The 9,830-nt window shown below is 48.7% G+C and overlaps 1 long non-coding RNA gene across 1 annotated transcript; it reads left to right on the forward strand.

Annotated features, from left to right (window-relative positions):
* Positions 1 to 338: 338 nt before the first annotated feature.
* Positions 339 to 3,676, forward strand: LOC144122201 (uncharacterized). The gene is made up of 3 exons (XR_013312852.1): positions 339 to 1,072; positions 1,191 to 1,318; positions 1,835 to 3,676. It is a non-coding gene; the product is annotated as an uncharacterized LOC144122201 (long non-coding RNA).
* The last annotated feature ends 6,154 nt before the right edge of the window (positions 3,677 to 9,830 follow it).

Here is a 9,830-nt window from a genome sequence, read left to right on the forward strand (position 1 = left end):
AGGATAGAAGGCAAGTATGGCCTTCTGCAGGTACCCATAAATGCCGAATCAGCAACCGCACGGAAACGGGAGGCAAGGATGCGGGTCCAGGAAAAAGAGAACAAGCAATGGCTGCAGGCGCGCTCGCCGAAGAACCGACATTGGCTGTGTACCGCGAGTGCAAGAACAGCATCGGACCCGAAAAGATATTTGAAAACGGCCTGGGTAGCACATTGCTGTTTGAGGCCCGTGCCGGAGCGCTGCAAACGCTGGTGTACCGCCGTCGCTTCGATACAACACCAGAAGCACAGGCAGCACTATGCCGAGCGTGTGGCGACGCGGACGAGACCATCGAGCACCTGGGGCGCGATTACGGATCAGTCTCAATCGAAATTGTCTCAAAAAGTATATCATTTGGCTCTCTCCTATTGGTCGGCGGCCATTTTGATTTTTTTCGTCACTGACTGACGTCGTAAATGGCGCAGAAGTGGTGACGTTGGCCATCTAATTATGCGAGCAGATTGAGACGATTTTTTGAGACTGGAAAAAGTAGTATCAACACGTTTGAGACAGAAAATGGCGGCTGTTTACATCGTCGTATACGCGGGTGACCGCGCGAGCAACGGTGTCGGAGGGTGCATGAAGACGACTTTGACGCGCGGGAGAGTTATTTCGAGGAGACTGCGCCACAGTGTCTGTGCGACGAACTCGCCGTTGAACTGGGAGGTGCGCGGGTGAGTGCGCTGTCAGTGGAGCGGCAGTGCTGTGCGCGCTGCGCTTCTTCGCCTCCGGTGGGTTTCAAGGCGCCGTTGGAAATGACGAAAACGTCGGCGCAGCCCAACCGACTGTGAACAAGCCTTTGCGGCGGGCAGCGGAGACCAATGCCAACGTTGGGTAACAGAAGGGGGTGTTCGCTTTCCGAGGAGACCCGAGGGGAAGGCGGCGGCGAAGGAGGGCGTCCTTTGCCTAAACGTTCGCCGCGGCAGCATCTCCGGCGTCGTCGGGTGTGTCGATTGGGCACTCATCACTATCAAGGAGTCTGGGGGCAGTGCTGCGAACGAGCCGCAAGCGGTTCTACGCTGCGGACGTAATAGTGAGTATACCTCGGCCACTGTTTTTGACCGCATGAGTTCAAGTGCTACAAGTGCATGAGCTACAAGTGCGGGCCTCGGCAGCGAGAGTGAGTACGGGCTGTGCTTGTTTTTTCTCAGATGTGTGGCGCGAACATGTGCATCCTGGCCGTGGACTCGCGCTGACCCGGATCCTTCCGCGACGCGTTTGTCTGGCGGCATTCCGAGGCGGAGGAAGGCCTGCTGGACGACGGTGATTTTTTTTCTGGGTAAGCAGTAAAATAGCCGTGTCACCCGTCGGGCGAACTCAGTCACATCTATTGAGCTCCAGCACTATGCATTTGGCCGGATCTGCTAAAGCTACAAGAATCAGTCTGGACAGTTACACAAATGCAGACACTTTACAGTATGATACAGTGTATTGCCACCCTTTCCTTTTGTTAAATATAATTGCAGCAGAAACACAGGACACATATTACATTGTTGAAATGCATAGCCTTTCCTGTTGAAGAAACCAAAGCAAAATGCACCTGACAGCGCTTGTGTTTTGTAGGCAATCATAGCGCATCATTTATATGAATATGCTGGTAAAAGACTGACCTTACAGTAGTGCTCACTTATACATCTAAATCCTGCATGTATGTATGCTCTTGAATGTCATATTCAGCAAAGCCTGGATGTGGGCTACTTGGCGTGAGTCTTCTACTGTATAGCAGAGTGTCCTGTAATGCTGTTGAGATCACTGAGAAAGGACATGCTTAGCTGCATCATTTTTTGTTATGCAGGAGACTATGTCTACCCACTGGAGCCATGGCTGCCTGCACCAGTTGCATGACATTACAGACCGGACTCAGCAGAAGGCCTGTACAACACGCCACATGCTTTCACACAATTTGTGGCTGAGCGCTGTATTGGTGTGCCGAAGAGCTGCTTCCGTTGCTTTCAAGGGCACCGGATGCACCAGTGCCAGTGGAAGTGGACAGTGCGCATCATCACCGCACGTGCTGCACTTCACAGCCTCTGTTTGGATGTGCCCATATCAGCAGAGGGTGCAGGCGACACTGCCTCTGACCCAGATAACAACGGGCCACCTCTAAATGGTGGCTGCCTCGTACAGACAGGATCCCTCCTCACCTGCCTCCTGAGAAGAGCATGCGGTGCTGTACTTTTGGCCTCTCTAGGACGACCCGTCTCCAGAGGAAGGCGTACCGAGGGATGGTGCAGCGGCAGTTGCGATGGAAAATCTAGCGTCCAGAGACGACTCACCATGCTGGCATAGAGAGTCATATCAGGCACTCTTCCCCTGTTGCCACTGTCATTTCCTTGTGTCATTGCACAACACACATCTGCAAGTGTGTGAGCAATTGTGTGATGTGGTTGTGCCCTTGGCCAACCTGTGTGCAGCGAGAAGCCAGCAGTGACAAACAAGTGCCCCCCACCGGCTGCCACTTCATTTTCAGTGTGTTTGCTAGTATATCTTCCAGTCCCTCAGCAGCGTGTTGCACAGTCTCTTCCTGAAGACGGAAAAGGTGTTGAAGCAGCTCGCCCAATTTCTGAAAAGCATCATTTTGAACTCTCTTTTGTCAATGCTTATGTCAGCCCACCTGCCCCTTCTCTGCTGTCTCCTTCCAGCTTGGTGGAGTGCTTGTGGTCATTACCTGTGTGACGAACATGCATGAACCAAACGTGTAGTGCTGGAATAAGCATGAAATATTTGTGATGCTTGTTGGAATCAAAAAGCTGTTTTTTATTGCATCATACATTCAGTAAGCGCGTTTATTTTTTTAAGCACAGCATTTGACACGAGTGTTTCTATTGCAGAAAAGGCAGTGTACATACAAGCATACTTTACCTTAATGTACAATTACCGTATGGCATTTCTGAGTGCAGTTAAGAAAAAAAATCTGAAAAATTGAGTTAAAAGTGCATGTTTTCTTTCATACAGAGGCTACCTGTACAATAAATATGGCATAGTACAGTGTACATGATGCATTTTCCCGACTACAAAACATTTTGGCACATATATGTAGTGTAAATACCAAAGCTAAGCTTTTAGCGTAATGGTGTGTGGCTAGGGGTTTCGCTCTGTGCTAAAAGCTGTACCTACTGCAAGGAAACCGCTGTACAACAATGCATAATAAAGATTGTAAGGTGCAGTGGCTACAATGACTGCTGAATGACTAGAACATCTTCACTGATAGACAAAGATGTGTAACAGACACATCATCAAGGAGATGGTGGGTGATTAGAGGTTAGTTTACAATCACAAATCATGCAACACCGTTACTGGAAATGCTCTACAGCTCTAAGAATATACAGGCAGCTCCATTGTGGGAAATTTTGAGCACTCTGTTATTGCCCCATAACTGACACCTAGCTTGGTTTGCGTAACACAGGGCTATGAAGTCTTGTCCATGATGACACGAGACGGTGACAATGCCGAATGGCCGGACAAGCTCCTTGTGCTATCATATATGTGTGATAAGTGCAACTGCTGTCAAGCTACTTTTCGCCCAGGTATTTAATGTCCTAGTCATTTTCAACTGGCTGTTCCCTTTCAAACTGGAGTGGCCTGTATACAGGGTGTCTCAGATATGATGGACCATAATTTAAAAAAAAAAAAACAAGTGGTCTTCCGACCTGAAAGGAAGTGCATGTTATAAGCTATGCAAAGTATTTAAAGCCCTTCAAACACTGCCCTCACCAAACCCAGTTATACCAACATCACTCCGCCTGCTGAGCAAAATACAATATTACACATCACTGCCCTGTCCTACCTACCTCACTGCCCTGGATCATATGCAATTCAAGCGCTGTGTACCAGCAAACATGAACAAACTTGCTCAACTTTCTGCCCAGTTGCAATTAGCCTCTATACAAGCAAACTACTTCTTTCCTGGTTGACCCTGGATCTACTACATGATCAGTAAATAACGTTAATGGAACAAGCTCGTTCTCTCCTCGGTGACAATAGCAAAGTTATCAAGTCAAGTGCTTCCTTTCTCTCTAAACAAAGTGGAGCATAAACATCACAATTTCTGCATCTTGCACAGGAAAAAAAAGAAACTACGGCAACAACTGAACATAAACCGAACGGAGCTACAAAAATACAAACGGAACATCAAGTGCTTAGCCCGATGTGGGCGGCAACACTTGGTTACGAGGCAGAAGAGTGCTGCCACAGAGGCAAGCCGTGTCGGCTCTCATTTCCCGCACCGAGATTGCAAGCTATCAGCAGCTGCACCTGTCTGTCGGCAGTTGCTTCTATGTGATGATTCATGGTTTTCTGGTATTTTCTAAAGAAAATAAACAGAACCACACGTCACTCGGCGATCGATAGGCGCCGACCGAGAACACAGACTAAAGTTGTCTTCGTCGATTTTCGAGCCGAGCGCTGCTTGTAAGTTGATCTCGGCAGGCCCGTAGCATTCACTGCCTTCAATCAGATTTTTCTGCGCACTTAAGACATCCGCAAAGTACCTTGATTTTAGACGACACGCGAAAAAACAGGAACTAGCCATGGAATCAGCTGTTTTCTTGCAGGCCGCCATGTTCACGTTATGCCACTGCCAGCGCGCCCTCATGGCAAGAGAAGTTAACCTGCAGCAAATTTAATTGCAAAACTGAGAATGCTTCTAATTTTCCCTCGTGTTGTTGAGATTGCAACAGAGTTTACTACCAAAATAAAACATTATTTGTTTTCTTCATTGCGTTTTTGTTCATTTTCAGACTAACATGTTCACGCTATACCGCTGACAGCACACCATCGCGGCAAAAAAAGTGACTGAACAGCAAACTTAATTGTAAAAATAAAAACACTGCTTCTTTTGCTTGGTGCTTTTGGGTTTGAAATACAGTTACTTAGCAAAATAAAACATTACTCGTTTTTATTCACTGCGTTTTTACTGCAAAACATTAGTCTACGGTCCCTTGTCGTGCGATTAGTGGTTTCGGGGCGGAGCCCACCGCCTCCTTGCTCCGCATTGGCCGATTCGGCGGTCGGCATTTCTCGGTGTCGTCATTTTGACGTCACTGTCTCAATATTGAGACAGTTTTTTGAGACTGATCCGTAATCGCGCCCCTGGTGATGTCGTGCCAGAGACTCCATCCGAGGCCGACAGAGGGCACCACATTCCCACAGGCGCTCGGGTTTCATTGTCCTGCAGTGGACGACGAAGGAGCACTCCTGGCGAGTCTGGCTGCCAGCTGGCAGCCCGAAACCGCCCAGCCAGAGAAAATCGAACGCGTTCTGGGTAGCCACCGGAAGTGGGCGGAGCAGCCCGAGAAAATCGAGCGCCTGGCGGCGCGCTCTGGTAGCCCGCGGGCTGCCTGCGGGCTGCCAGAGGTGGATAATCGAAGAGGCCCACTGTGTCCAACCCCGCGAAACCGCAGAGTCTGACGTGAACGAGGTCGATGAGCGAACCCCCCACCTCCTGACTTTAGCCTTTGCGTGTTTTTTTTTCTTTCTTGTGCGTTTTTCCTCTCCTTTTGCGCTTTCATATTCTCGTTTTTTTTTCTTTTTTTGGTCCGGGTGCTTAACCTAGCGGTGCCCGCCCGTTACGAAGGGTGAGGCCGCAAGTATCTATCAGTCCAGCCCGTCCCTACAGCACGAACGCCGTCGATGTTCAACCAGTCGGCGATGACTTTACCCATCATTCCGAGCTGTCCCTACAATCCGCAGACCATAGAGTTTCTTACTATTAATAGTAAGAAACTCTATGCCGCAGACTGTTGCTTCACGGGCAAGCATTTTCAGTGTTTCCAACCAAAAGCGAAGTCGCCTATCTGCTATGCTAATGATACCTTGTTAAACATCGATTCGGGAAAATGTTGAGGAAACTTGATTTCTTTATTTATAGATACTGCGATCTAGTACAGATCATAGCAGGGTGGGGGAAAAAATACAAGTATATATACACTCAAATTCATAACATTTAATTGCAGGCACTTTTCAAACATCAATAAACAGTGATTAACAGTCTCGCTATTATGTTTATTCCATTCAGTAATTGTTTTAAAATCCATTCACTGAAAATTGGAGAAGGAGCCGGATGTGAAAAGCAAGATGTGACCATACGTCTTTGATTTCATTTGTAGAAGCTCCAACACCGGGGCCTTCACGTCGAACAGCAGGAGGAACCAACTTTGATGAAACAAGCAATGTGCATTTGCTTGCCTTCACGAATTCCAGAAACAGATCGAGGGAGGACGAGTCAGCGCTGTACGACTGTTGGTCACTTCCAGCCGAAGCCTACAGGGTCTCCAGAAACCGAGGCGATAGATCGTGCCAATGTGATTGGTTTTTGTGATTTCCTTGGCTTTTTTTATGAAAGCAAGAGCGACGTAGTCTTGTGTTACGAGTGCCGTCGACATGTCGATGAAAGAGGGGACAGTGCTGGAAGTATGGAACTAGCTTTTGTTAAGGTTGGTTTTAACGATTAGAAAAAGCTATCGAGAAGTTCTAGTCACATGAAAAGAGCAAATTTCACTTGGCCTCTGTGAGCCGTAAGTTGTCATGCCAGGCAGGCATTCCTGTTTTGCGTCTCCTTTCGCAGCGATGCAACAGGGGGAGGAGGCCAGGGCAGCACTTCGTGTCATAGTTAGCTCTGTGCGCCATCTCTGCCGCACAGGTCAAGCTCTTCGAGGACGAGGTAAATGTGATGGAAATTTGCTCGACGAGAGGTCGGAGGATGTCCCGGTTCTTAAAACATGGATGACTAAGAGAAATAAATGGGCGAGCAGTGACATGCAGAATGAGCTTATAGAGATTATGGCCCATAGTGTGCAACGAGAAATTATAGAGGACGTGAAGTCAAGTCCATTTTTTGGTATCATTGCTTATGAAACAAACGATGTAAATGGTGACGAGCAGTTCACCTTTTGCGTGCGGTGGGTGCAGAGCGAGAATCTCGAAGTTCGGGAAGAGTATCTCGGCCTGTATATAGCGCGCCTGACAGTAGATCTGAGACCCTATACTCGGCCATCAAGAACATGATTTTGCGCCTCTGCCTGGACTTTCACTGTGCACGAGGCCACTGCTTTGATGGGGTGGCGAATAAGTCCGGTCGTTTTTCGGGTGTGCAAAAGACTTACTGATTGTGAGCCACGGCTATTGTATGTCAATTGCAGTAATCACTGCTTAGATCTGGTACTGCAAGAGGCTACCAGAAGTTGTGACATAATTGGAGACGCTCTTACCACTGTTAAGGACGTTTCCAAAGCAGTCCTCAACTCCAAGGAGTGCAAAAGTGTCTATGCTAACATACTTCCTACAGTACGCGAGTCAGCTGTGGAGAGTGGATCAAGGCCAAATAACTTACTGCCGCTTTGCCCGACGCAATGGACCGTTAGAGTCAAGTTGATGCAAAGATTCGTTGAGAATTACGCCAGAGTCCAAGAGACACTCAAGGAGCTCTTGCAGGAGGTTCAGTGACTGAAAGCAGCAAGGCTATTTTTAGAGGTTACGATCAGCTTTTGCAGATATTTGAAACCTTGTTAGGTATCCACATTTCCATAGCGTTCTTTGGGCCTTGTGAAAAATTAGCAAGGGCTCTCCAGAGCTCAACATATTGCACCGCAGGTGCAAAAAAGGCAGCAGAGGCTCTCTGCGAGGGGCTCTCCCAGTTGCGCTCTGAAACTGCATTTGAGAAGCTATGGCAGCACACAAGCACAACAGCAGCGCGCCTAGGCCTGAAGGAACCTCGTATGTCAAGGCAGACAAAACCTCCTGCGAGGCATGAGACGACTGATAGGCCTGTCCAGCCAGTTACACTTGACGTTAAGGCCGCGCTGCGCAAGGAGTACTTCGCTACTGCCGACCGAATCATAAGTGAAACAAAACGGCATTTTGAGCAGCCAGGCATGGAACAGCTTGTAAAACTAGAAGGCATCTTAACCAGCTCTGCTGGAGGTAGTCGGTATACAGCAGATGAACTAGAGCCAGCCTTGGGAGTGCATGCAGTTGATTTTGGCTTGTGCAGACTCTCGGCGCAGTTTATGCTACTATCAACTCTTCTAAACGGTGCTGGTTCTACCACACCTCTGGGCATTTTGGAGATCCTACAAAGGGAATCGCAAAACATTCACGAGTTGATGGATCAGGTCATGAGGTATGTTCAGCTTATGTTTTCCACACCAGCGTCTGTCGCTTCTTGGGAACGTTCTTTTACTGCTCTGCGCAGAATCAAAACATATTTGCGCAACCGAACGACTCAAAAGAGGTTATCGCATCTTTTGATTTTGCATATACACAAAGAAAGAACGGCGCTCCTAAGTTTAGACGACGTCGTCAGGGAGTTTGTGAGCAGAACAACGAAGCGAGCAGCAACCTTTGGTCCCGCCTAAGCAACTAGGAAGGGCAGCACTGTCCGAAATGTCTGCTACTTGCTAACTGTATACATGTAGTGTAGCGCATTTGCTTGTATTGTGGTATTTAAACTCTTATGGTTTTGTTCATGCACGAATGCCTAAATATGTAAATTTGTCAAATGTCAATAAATATGTGCGCACTGAAAATTCATTTAGCAATCTTTCTTGTTAATGCTTGTATAATATTATGCACCATCTAGCGATCAGAGAAACACTGCATAAGGAAAACGATTTTTTTCACGCAGTTAAATGTTCTCTCTCGAGCCAAACTTGGATTGTAATATCTGAAAAACCTAGGTACATAAATTAAAAAAACAAGTAAAAAGAAACTTGTTCAGGCATGTCACTTCACCGCTCGGAGCATTACCCCAGCCCTCTGGTCGGTTTCAACACGTCCACATTGATAACATAGGGCCCTTTCCCCCAGCTGGACCCTATCGCTACTGCCTCACCGCCATCGATCGGTATACTCGATGGCCTGAGGCATGGCCCCTCGAGGGAATCACCGCAGAAGACGTCGCCTTGGCCTTCTTCGCCGGCTGGATTGCTCGCTTCAGGCCCCCTCGCTGCGTCACCACCGATCAAGGACGACAATTCTAATCGCACCTTTTCAGGCTCCTCGGGCTGACCATCGGGTTCGAGCTTTCGAGGACCACCAGCTACCACCCCTGCGAGAACGGGATGATCAAGCGTTTTCACCGACAGTTCAAAGCAGCCATCATGCATGTGCCACCCGGACTCAACTTGGCTCAAAGCCATCCCAGCCGTCGCCCTATGTCTTCGCGCCACCTTCAAGCCGGACATTCAGGCTACACCCGCAGAGCTCGTCTACAGGAAACCACTCCGTCTCCCAGGTGAATTTCTTGCTGCATTGCCATCCGCGAAGTCAGATCCCACCTATTTCGTCACCCGGCTCCGACACACCATCGCTGCCCTCCACCCGTCAACTGCAGCTCACCACTGTAAGACAGCCCCTTTAAACTTCAAGGATCTGGCAACGTGTACGCAGTTCTCCCCGCGACGACACCGTCCGCAGGCCTTTCAAGTCACCTTACAGCGGACCCTACCCAGTTCTCAGTCGCGACGACAAAACCTTCACTTTGCGCGTTAACGGGAACAATGTCCGCGCCTCTATGGACCGGCTGAAGCCAGCCTACATCGATTCCGCCGAACCGGGAAATACCGGTGTACCCACAGGCGTCCATCCACGACCCCCGACATCGCAGCCTGCTTCCGTCACTACACGCTGCACAGATTTTTACAAGCTCTGAGGGCTCTCCACTCCGCGGGGGGTGATGTGGCGACACACTCTGCGCATATTTCCGCGCAGCCTCTGACTTGTTATTCGGCCCAGCGTAACATGGCTACACGCAGATACTGTAGAAGCTTGGGCAAGTTGGTGTGACCTTGTTT

This window comes from Amblyomma americanum, chromosome 2, assembly GCF_052857255.1.
Source record: "Amblyomma americanum isolate KBUSLIRL-KWMA chromosome 2, ASM5285725v1, whole genome shotgun sequence".
In the NCBI taxonomy this organism is placed as follows: Eukaryota; Metazoa; Arthropoda; class Arachnida; order Ixodida; family Ixodidae; genus Amblyomma; species Amblyomma americanum.